A 12,022-nucleotide genomic window follows, 5' to 3' on the forward strand; every position below is an offset into this window, starting at 1 on the left:
AATTAGCAATTAGCAGTCCAATACCACCTCATCGCTGATTTCATGATCGAAAAAATTAAAACAAATGCTGATCGAGTGGCTTATAGGCATAATTAGGACTAGATCCTAGGTTTCCTATTTCCAAATACAGGACAGGTAAGCACCCTTCCTAAGGAAGGGTATAGGAATAGGAATAATTAGAATGTTACTTTGAGTTCCAAACTGCTATCCAGGAGTACTAATTTAGCATTATTATGAACTGTTGCTAAGTGCACATCTCAAAGCTGCAACAGTCAACAAATAGCATCAAAGCCAAAAGTTATTCAGGCAAAAGGGTTCTAAAACAGAAATGGTGTGGGAATGCAAACGGTGCACTTCAAAGCTGAAGAGCAGGTAGTGAGAAGAGCGACCTAAGTGATCAAGGAGATTGAACGGTTTCCCTGTGAGGCTCAACTGCAAAGGTGGAGCTGGGTCTAGAAGCTGTAAATCCATGAGGCATTATTAGCAGAGTAAACATAGACATGCTTCCTATGTCCTGCAATAGTGAAACAAACGAAGACAAATTAAAGTCAAAACAATGAATCTTTTATCCATGTATTGATAATGTGAAACAGAAAACAATAATATTAGAAAAATGTTTTCTTATATTAGTTATTGTAAACATGTGTTTACGCTGTTAATACACCCCACGGATTTACAGCTTCTAAATTACTTAAAACCTCTTATAGCTTCCCGATTATTTAAAATGTCTTACTAAAATGTATATTCAGCCCACAGTTTTATTGTATTATTAGGATGCTTAAAGGCTTTATTTGCAGCTGTGTTACTGTACTGAGACCCATACAAAGTCAGTGTTTATCAACAAACTATTCTGTCTTTATCATTGTTACACCAAGTTCTGTGACTAAATCCATTCTGCACAACTGGACTTAGCATGCATTTTCATTCTGTGTGTGACACCACCCTAGGCCCTGTGATAGGTCAAAATGAAAACGTACACCCACTCTCCTCGAAGCTACCTCAGGGAACGAAGTAATTCATGAACATCATTACTGAGTGTGGAGGAAACAGAAAACACTGGAAGGCACTGTGGGAAAAACAGTGATCTCTAAATCACAATCCTGAGCTCACTGAGGTTGCACTCTCTCTCTGGGGGGAGGGTTTAATGAACCACAAACCAGAATATGCCAAGCAAAGACACGAGCACCCCAGAGAGTGCTAGCAGTGCTTCGAGAGGAACAGATTATATGGAATGCCGAAAGCTTCTCCCAAGAGCTGAAAAATAAAACCACAGCAAACAGTACGGCTGATATTTTTAGCAAAGTCATGTAAATGTTATCAAATGCTGAAAGCATTCAATGAATGTCTGTCCATTGCACTTAAATCCAAACTCCTCACCTCGACTGTAGGAACCACATGATTCTGTCCCTCTTTTCTTCTCCAGCCTCAACTTGTCCCATTCTTCCTCTTTTCACTGTGTTCCTATCACACTGACCTTCTTTCTTTGGCTCAAACACAGCAGAATTACTCCTGCCTCAGGACATTTGTACAAGCTTTCCTCTCTGCCTGGCACACTATTGTCAGAGGTCTTCAAATGGCTGGCTCCTTCTATCAAATCCTTCATTTGAGGGGTAGCTAGACTGTCCTATTCTTGGCGGTGTCTGCCCTGATTACTTCTGTGGACTCTTTTACCTACTATTTTGTTTTATTTTCTTCATATCATTATCCCTAATAAAGATCTTACTTACTTATTTAGGTGTGCTTGTCTGCCCATAAGAATGAAAGTCCCAAGAAGGTAGGTTCCATGTCTCTCTCATTCACTGCTCTATACCAAGTAGCTAGAATAGGCTCCAGGATATACTAGAAAGTTAATATGTATGGAAGGAAAGGAGGGAGAGAGGAAAGGCCTATATCATAAGATTGTGTGAAGAACCTGGAGGCTATCATATCAAAATGTTCCCAGAGCCTGTTTCCTTGTACTTCACAATCCAACCTTAGAAAACATGACTTGATCCCATGTTAAAATACAAACATGCCAGAATCAGAGAGATTTTAAACTTCTTCCATCGTTTACAGTTTAGAAAGATGGTTCTTCAAGTCATGCTTTGATAAGGAAAACAGAAAGGAAGAGGATTACTGGGCATCTAGAGGTGGGAGGTGGACGGGCCACTGCTAGAGAAGGGTGTTGAAAGGAAAGTTGAAAGATCTGAAGGCAAGTTGGTCTAATTTCCAATTCTGCCTAAATGCAGCACTGATGGAGTGTAAGTCTTTTTCACTATTGTAATCTTCATGAAATCAAATCAATCACTAAATTTCACACATTAAAGAATAATTAGTTTTCTTAAACCCTGTAAGAAAAGAATTGATGTCATACAATTTTTCTTCCATCTCCAATTTAGTCTCGCATACTAATAAGCCTTTTAAATCTTCTCCAAAGATCTTTTTAGTTCCTTGAAAAAGGTGTTTCTCATACTTGACATTCTGAGTTTAAATATCTAAGTTTGGGTATGCATAAGGGAATTTCATCAAAGGAACAAAACAAAGCTTAGGCAGTATCTACTTTCCCCTTCCTTCCAAAAAAGTAGAAGTAGGATGATAACTGCAGGAGTACCCAAATCTGTCTGCCAGAGGCTTCTTCAGTTTCTGCCCAGACAGGAAAAAAATTAAGACTTGTCAGAAGCTTGCTACACTCCTGGACTCCTCTTTCTCTAGGTTCGGGCCCACCCAGGCAACTAGCCAATCAGCTTTCCTCCCTCGTACCCAAATATGTCATAAAGTTCTCAGTAAATTTTAGTGTTTGTCGTCTTAGCACTTCATAATGGAAAAACAAACAGAGCTTAAATCCAAGCTCTCAAAGGGCCTGGTACATTGTAGTAGCTCATTAATATTTGTTGAATGAGTCATGTGACTGGACAAATACATGAGAAGGAGGTCCCACTGTCGGACCCAGAATTTCATTTTGTGAGCCAAAGGAAACTATTCCCTGCCACAAAGCGATCAGAGAATCCATTTAATAGCTGAGACTACTTTAAGCTTGAGCTTCTGCTCCCAGGCTAGAAAAAGACAAAGACTCTTGGATTTTTGGACATGAAAACCTTCAGAAAATCTGAGCAAGTCTCTAAACTATCTCAGTCAGAGCTATCCCTTGGTGCTACCACTTCCTTGAACACACTCCTCCAAACTAACTGATTTTCATTTAACTAATCTCTTGCTTACTCATAATTAAAAACCATCTGTCTCTGAGCTGCCAGACCTGGCTTTTGCTCTTCTTTGGATAGCACCGTAATCCTGCTAGCTACAATTCATCTTCTAAATGAGTACCTGTTTAACCAGAAGCATCACTAGACCCTCAGAATATGAACACGGACAAAATGTGGTCTCTGCCCTCCTATAGTCCGCATTCAATAGGAGAAAGAAGACATAAATCATGATAGTTGAAAGTACTATGTGATCAACAAAGAGATTACAAAGATGGTTCAGAGAAGGGAGAGACAAGATTACTGGACGGCATCAAGATGACTTTCCTCTTGGACAGTTACATCATGTCCACCCCACTCTGGTTCCCGGGGCTTGCTGTTGTCCGGTCTGACAGGTCAGCCAGGTGCTCCCAAGGACCTCTCCACCTGAGTTAACCATGCTGTGACTGAGTCACACTCAACAGGAAACATATATTACAGCAGGTTTAAACATATATTAAAACAAACCTCTATGCCAGGGATCAGAAAACTTTCTATAAAGGGCAAGACAGTAAATATTTTAGACTCACAGGCCATGTAGTCTCTGTCGCAACTATTCAACTCAGCCATTGCAGTGTGAAAGCACACAGAGACAATATATAAACAGATGAACATGGCTGTGTTTCAATGAAACTTATTTACGGAAGCAGGCAGTGGCCAGAAATGGCCAAAGGGCCATAGTTTGATGATCTCTGTTCTATATAGAAGCAAAAGTTACTTTAGCTATCAGGTTTTCTTTTATACTGGTATCCAAAATTGATTAATTCACTCAACAAACATTAATTGAGTGCCGATGATATATGACGTTTCAGATATTTCTGTAGCAGAATTTGCTGTCCTATTCCACAAGGTCGATCTATATATTCCATTTTATATGTATTCTAGCCCTGAGTCTTTGCAAGAAGTCTGGATTATTCCCTGTCCTAGATCCTCATTTTTATACTCTGCTGTAATTTTCTTTTTCTCTGCCTAGTTTCTAATCAAGGTTTTCACCTGACCTTCAGAACAACTATATGTGCAGATTCTAGCTAATTTCTTGCTTATTCTGATCCTGCTTATTCTGGCTAACTTCTTGCTAAATTTCTGACCCTTAACAAACTTGCCTTGAGTTCTACATTCTCACGGAAGGAAGGAAGGAAGGAAGGAAGGAAGGAAGGAAGGAAGGAAGGAAGGAAGGAAAGAAAGAAAGAAAGAAAGAAAGAAAGAAAGAAAGAAAGAAAGAAAGAAAGAAAGAAAGAGAAAGAAAGAAAGAAAGAAAAAGAAGGGGGGGAGGCAGGGAGAGAGGAAGGAAGGAAGAAAAGAAAAGAAACTTTTAAAAACCAACTAACAGGACTTCCTAGGTGGCTCAGTGGATAAGAATCTGCCTGTCAATCCAGGGGATGTGGGTTTGAGCCCTGCTCTGGGAAGATCCCACATGCCATGGAGCAACTAAGCCCTTGCGCCAGAACTATTGAGCCTGTACTCTAGAGCCCATGAGCCACAATTATTGAGCCCATGTGCCGCAACTACTGAAGCCCAAGCACCTAGAGCCCGTGCTCCACAACAAGAGAAGCCACTACAATGAGGAGCCCTCGCCCCTGCTCTCAGCAACTAGAGAAAGCCTGTGTGCAGCAACAAAGACCCAACGCAGCAAATAAATAAATAAAATAAATTAATTTAAAAAAAGCAACTGTTATCAACTTATGCATTAACTGGGGCTTTTTGTTCACCTGCTATGTATATTGCACAATATTAAAAATCAGTGTACTGAATGGGCCATTTCCTGCTCCTGTAGAACGGGTAATTTGGCCCAAGCCAGGACAGAAGACACAGTTACCTGGTTTCTAAAGAAAGCTGCCAACCAGTGGGACCAGACTGTGCCTCCAGGGCTTGTTAAGAGGTCGAAAGACAAATATAGGACAATTACCTGCCTCCACCCTCACCCCAGGGGGGAAAAAATCATCCCTGAGTAGTTGACCTGTGGAGAAGGTTCTTGCTTTTATCTCTCCTTCAGAATCGTGGTAGAGATTGGAGATCATAGTGGAGAGGCAGGATTGGCAACTCCTTCCACTGCTGTCTGCTCAGGTCAATAGATTCGTTGATCTGCCCTGAGCCTACCACTAAAAGGGAAGAGAACTGGGAGAGAAAGATGGCAAGACAGAGAGAGAGAGAGGGTAAAGGGGCAGCCTCACCATCACTTTTTACAAAAATGTGTAGATCTGTCACTGATTGTGATACTAGGGAGGGTGCACTTTGGTAAAATCTTGTCAATACCTGACTCAAGAGAACAGCCCATGAAGTGGGAAGATCCCAGGAACAAGAGACTGTATACTTCTGGGAAGTAGCTGAAGGAGGCGATTAAGAAAAAACTGACTTCCAGGAAACATGCAATGGAGAAGGCTCACAGAACCCACTGGAATGTACCCATGTGCATTTGAGAACGTCAGCATGCCAGTCACACAGAAGATAGCTAGTTTGTATTATCCAGAGAAGCAGCCACAGCCCTAAAGGAGGGCACTGTGCAGATAAGCAGTCAAATAAAGAGATTTTGTCCTTCTCCTACTCTCCCTCTCAGCTCTCGGTATCAGAAGAGTTAGACCTTAAAAAGGAACAGGTAGGGACTTCCCTGGTGGCACAGAGGTTAAGACATGTGCTCCCAATTCAGGGGACCTGGGTTCGATTCCTGGTCAGGGAACTAGATCCCACATGCATACTGCAACCAAGAGTTTGCATGCCACAACTAAGGAGCCTACAGGCCACAACTAAAGATCCCAAGAGTCACAACTAGGGAGCACACCTGCCATAACTAAGACCCCATACAAATAAGTAAATAAGAAAAAAAATTGACAGGTTTAAAAAAAGAAAGAAAAGAAACAGTTAGGAAGAACCAGAATCACCACACACACACACACACACACACACACACACACACACGCAACACATACTTCAACATTCAAAAATTAATCATGTCCATTTCCATTTCAGGCCCCTGGAGCCATTGGTCTAACCTGTAGCAAAGAGGAAAAAGCTTTGAATCCAATTTGAGATTGGCATATATTGAAATTATGGAATCTTCCCAAGAGATTTGACATAGAATAATTTGACATAGGACATATAGGGAAGAGACTGTAGACAACAATATTCATTCATATTTATGTTTGGAGTTCATGTTCAAACCCCACTGAATTAAAACTCCTCAGTAAATCAGCTGTATCACCATTTCCAAAAGCAGATACTGTGCATTTCAGCTTCCCAAAATTGCAAATGGAAAAAGGCTCTGTAATCAAACCATACATGTGGGAAACATTCTTAGAAAACCATTAAACACTTTAAAATGTTAAAACATCTGAATACTATAGTAAATAAACCAGTTTAAATTTGCTTAGCTCACTGTTTTATACATTAATTTGATCAGAAAAACTTTCTTTTTCTATGTGATTCCTATTAACATTCTTCAAAATACACTTTTGAAAATTCTGTTCGAAAAATGTATCAAAGCTTGGCTAATAGGTCTAAAATCAAAGTCATATGAATGTCAATTGGGCAGTTAATGGAAAGAAAGCTGTTTCTTTTGGGTTTGGGTTCCTTGACTGTCTGCATCATTCCCTCTAGGATTGCAGGAGTTGTGCAACTTTTGGCAGTATCGTTTACATGGGAATCTATGCGAGGGATGCCCCCTGGAGCTGTTGGCACCAATGAGGACCACATGAGAAAACATGTACTTTATGAAGGGTTTGAAAAGCTGAAAAGGGTCTTGGAAAATTGAGAGGAGTAAGTCCTTCTGGGGAGCATAAGACTTATATCAGAAAATAAAGTTGGAAGCCTGGAAGAAGTAGAAGGTTATCAATACCATCGCTCCTGAGAGGCATTTTTCATGTCTTTCCTACCCTACACAAGACTTTCATGATGAAATTTCTGCAGACTGTAAAAAAATAAATAGAAACCTCAATTAAAATGGGGTTCGGAGGCCGGAAGAGGAAGCTCTCACACTCTGTGGCAATAGCAGAGCCCAAGAGGAATAAGAAAGACTTCTCTTCTTTCCTGGCAAGAACTCAGCCAAAGAATAGCCTTTGTTTACTGTAGTCCTCCCAACTTCCTTTTCCTATGAAAGTACTCACCTTTCCTTGCTGTGGTGGGACTTGCATATGGCTCACCGTGGTTGCAGGCCCTGAATTGCAGTTCTCTGATGATCCCGAACAAACCCATCTTTGCTGGAAAAATATCTGGCAGTCTATTTGTTTTTGGTCAACAAGACAAAAACAAAGCAAAACAAAAATGATATCAAAGCCCCAGGAAAGTTGACATGTGTACAGTTGTATGAGGGAGAAGCCTAGACAAAGGAGTATGGAGGAAAGCGTTCATATGCAGCTTCAGCTAGAGATGGCTTCACACCTTCCCGAGAAAAGACTTAGGCAGGAGGAAAGACCTAGTCTTGAGCCCTGGTTGGTTCTGGGCAAGTTGGGGCTGCTGAAAGCTGTTGCTCAGTAGCCAACTGAGGAGGGCTAACTAGAAGAGGCTGAAAAGCTAACAGGAGCCATGATCCCCATATTTTCCTGTCTTGCCAAAGCCTTTGGTTACCCTGGCTCTTAACCTATTTACGGGTTGTTTAGAGGTGACTAATTTGTCATGATTTATCACAATTATTTTGAAATCTCTAATGTGCCACATCAGAACCTTCTCTGTAAATGATTTGGTTCCTACCGAGATGAAGTGTACAAAGAGTAGTTCTTCCTTAATTTAAGACTGAGATGTTTGACAAGGTAGCAGTCAACCCAGACCATCACAGATAACAGAAGCTGAGTTGGCATTTTAGAATTTTAAATCAGAGATGTGATGCAAAAAATAAATAACAACACTAAAACTTTTTCTCTCTTGCTTTTTTCATGTAAAATTAATATTTCACTTTTTCTGTACTTGGTTATGTCTCCCTTCTCTGTGTCTCATAATCTCAATATTTAATTTTTCTAAAATTAATGAGCAAAAAGTAAAGGATGAATTAGGCGTGATTTTTATGTTCTACTACAAATGTTTTAAATCTTTATCTTCCTAAATTAAAAATAATTCTTCCTCAAGAAGTCCATTTACAGAACCTGATAGTTGAGATTATGTAAGATAGGTAACACAGTTTCTATTTCTAAAGGCATAGAAGAACAAAAAATAAAAGCATTTCTGGTAGTTATGTCCAGATGATGCCAAGAGATAGTGTAGCGTAACCAAGTTGAGCAAACAGATAAATTTATTAATCTTTCACACTTTTACTTTCCTTATCTGAAAAATGGAGGTTCTTATGATGCCTACCTCACAGACTTGTGTGTGGATTGACAGAGATAGTGAAGTCTGGTACATAGTAAGATTTCAATAACTGACAGAAAAACAATGAAATAAAATAAAAACAATGATTTCCTACTCTAGCTGTATTTTAGATGCAGTCGAGAAAGTTTCTTTTGTGAGTTAACCAATACAATATTGAAAGCATTACACTGGTAATTATACATAAATAATTTTACAAATTTATAATTAGATATTTAAAAGTGTTTTAAATAATTTTAAATACTTTTTTTCATTGCTATGGCGTGATGGCATGTCTTTTTAATATATCTGGGTATATTTTATACCAATAAAGAAAAGAATATTTATGTAATTGCTAAACAGCTCCATCACATGAATATTAAGATCAAGTAATAGCCAAGTGTACATATCACTTTCTAACAAATAGTCTCATCTCCTTATAAATATAAATATACACAGTAGTATCAATAGTATTGGGCTATATATATTGTATTTTATTTTTATTATGGCTATATTCAATATCTATTACATTATTTAGCAAAGGATGAATTAAGGACAATTTTATGTGCTGTAGAAAATATTTTAAAACTATCTTGCCAAGTTAAAAATGTTTTTTCCTCAAGAAATCTGTTTACAAAACATTTACAGAAAATGCAGAGACTTTTTTTAGATTAATAATAGTTTCTATTTCTTAACAAGAAGCATGTCTCAGAACAGTTTTTCTCATATTTTAAAAGGAATTTCCTCATAAATCAGATACGAGTGTGTATGGAATTTTTAATCCTTTAGGAACAGCTAATTAAATCTTTTTTCCTAGTTGCCTCTGGTTCAGGCACGCTGTGTGTGGTACTTCCCGTGGTTTGTCATTTTGCTTTAATGGCAGGGGGAAGAAACCAGCAAAGCTCAGTAACCACTCTGCATATCAAAATGTCACCATGGCAGCATTTGTCCACTTGTCAGAGTCGTTCTGAAGTGACTCAGCCATTCATTTCCTTGAATCAATATTGAAGCTTTTGAGATTTATTACTTGAGGCTTGGGAGCAGACAAGGCAAACAAATCTTTCATTCCTAATTTCAAGTTCTAGTTGGGCCAAGATTATGATTTCTGTTGACACTTTATTTATGAGGATAGACTATAAGGTTTCCACTCTTTGCACAATTATCTTGTAATAAGCTTGCATTTACATGCCTGATAATATAGTGGAAAAGAATTTAAAGTTTCTAAAAACATTGTGCAGACTGTGGTAAGCTTATCAAATGCTGAATTCAAATAGCTAATTTTTCCCCTTGGGAGATATGGGGGAGAAGGGCAGGGAGGAGAGATTTTCTTTTCATAAGAAAATATTTAAATCTTTGATATAAAATTCCTTAAATTCCACATTTTATATATCCCATCTAGAAGCATAATTAATAAGAACTAGGATAAGCATGTTAAGTACTAAATCTTTCTACTTAATAACATCCACTTTCCCCTTCAACAAACATAGATTTGTAAAACTGATTTTTTCTATTTTCAGATACTGAGATTTCTTCAAAGACTTTTTTATAATCACACAAGTTTCTAATGGATAGGGTCACAAAATGAATCTGATTTCTCAATCTAAACATTCACTGTGTGTACTTTCAGTTATCACTGAGCTAAATTCAGTGTACAGTTCATCAATACTGTCCAACAATGAAGTTATGAGAAATTTTCATAGGTGTAGATCTGCCTGGAGAGACCCTGAAGTGTCTTTGAAGCCTCAGCGACATGTAGGGCAGGCTAACATGAGAGAGGGCAAGCTTCTCTTCAGTATTCCTCCTTTACATCTCTTCCCAGGGCCGAGGAGACTTCCAAGTAACATCTTCTGACCTAGGCCAACCCTACTAGGATCCACACAGGATGCCATGATGCAATTATTCTCAATGGGGTGAATCTACACCACATAATCGGATGAAGTCATCCGTGTTGGGTCATAGGATCTGCCCTCCCAGGACCTCCAAGTTCTACCAAGGACTTCTCCAAACTGAGGTAATGTTTATTTTACCAATGGCTGCAAGGAAACAAAGCCACTGCAGACAAAGCTCCCTCTGGGTGGGAAAATCAAGCCCAGTGGGAAGAGAGGTTTGACTGATGGTATGTTTGGGGATCACGCAGGACCTTCCAAAGTGTATGTATGTGTGGGTGCTTGTCAACTTAAAACAGACATCGCTGCCAGCAGCTTTAGACTTAAGTTTGGAGTACTTTACCTTCCAAATATCCAGTCAGCTTTCTCAACTTAAACAATTTCATACAGCCATAGGACTTTCAACTTATACTGAAATGCATGTGAGTACTCTTTGCAGTTTCTGGCTAAGGTAATGAAAAAGTTTTTGAAGTGGATCATGGTGATATCTAACATCGTGAATGTAATTAATGCCACTGACTTGTACACTTAAAAATGATTAAAATGGGAAATTTTGTGTTATATTTACTACTACTTTTCAACATTAATAATGTTATATATCAAAAACCATTGTACATTTTAAATGGATGAATTGTATGGTACATGAATTATATCTCAAGAAAATGGTTTAAAGAAAGGAAAGAAAAAAAGAGTATTCTGCAGAAAGCTTCATTGCTTTGTCTGTAGCTTGTATTGTAAGTCAAGTCATATTAGAAAACTTCCACTGGAATTGTCTCACTTTTCAGAAAATCTAAATTCTTTTGAGTTTTTCTCTTTCTAGGGTCTGAAGAAGAAAAAAGGTTTTTAAGATTGTGCTTGAAAGAGTACTGTGCAGACAAATACAGCCTTAGCATTGCATTAGAGGAATCCCACATGGAATACTCCCAAGCAAAATGGAGTTCTCTAATACTCCTTAGTTTTTCTTTTCTTTTTCCTTTTCTTTTTCTTCTAAAAGCAAAGAAGTGAATTGTGAATATTTCCTACAAGAAATGCTGAGCTGGTTAATTTTGATAATTATAAAATCACGGGTGGTCACTAGTTCAAAGAAAATCTTTCCCAAATAAAACCAATTATAAGCAGAGACTTTGTGTCCCTTTATCCACTGCCAAAATGCAGTATCAATAGAACAGAATGTGAAAGCTGCAGCTTTGATATGAAAGGTACTGAAAGTATTCATCTTTTGGTAATTGTTCTGCCACCATATGGAATGGAATAAAAGAAGAAAGAATTATGCAGCATCAACTTGAATTATGCAATTGGAGAAAAGGAAAAGCAAATCATAACCAGATGTGCCTAAGCATACATTTTTATTGTAAAAATTTCCTTTGATATCACCAGGCACCCAACACACTCTACTGGCAGTGTGAAGTAACTGAAAATAATATAAAAGGAAAAAAAAAAAGAAAATAATATAAAGGAAAAAACTTGGACTAATATTATATTATTCATTTACAGCAGAGAAATACCATCAGAAATGCCTTTAAACATCACTATTAGTCTGCACCACATGAAATTGATATTTTCTTACGTTAAAATGGTCAAACAATGGCAAAATTGTTGAATAACAGCAATTTTATATAATTTAAACTAATACACACTTTTCCTCCTAATTTA

Source organism: Hippopotamus amphibius, chromosome 1 (assembly GCF_030028045.1).
Source record: "Hippopotamus amphibius kiboko isolate mHipAmp2 chromosome 1, mHipAmp2.hap2, whole genome shotgun sequence".
In the NCBI taxonomy this organism is placed as follows: domain Eukaryota; kingdom Metazoa; phylum Chordata; class Mammalia; order Artiodactyla; family Hippopotamidae; genus Hippopotamus; species Hippopotamus amphibius.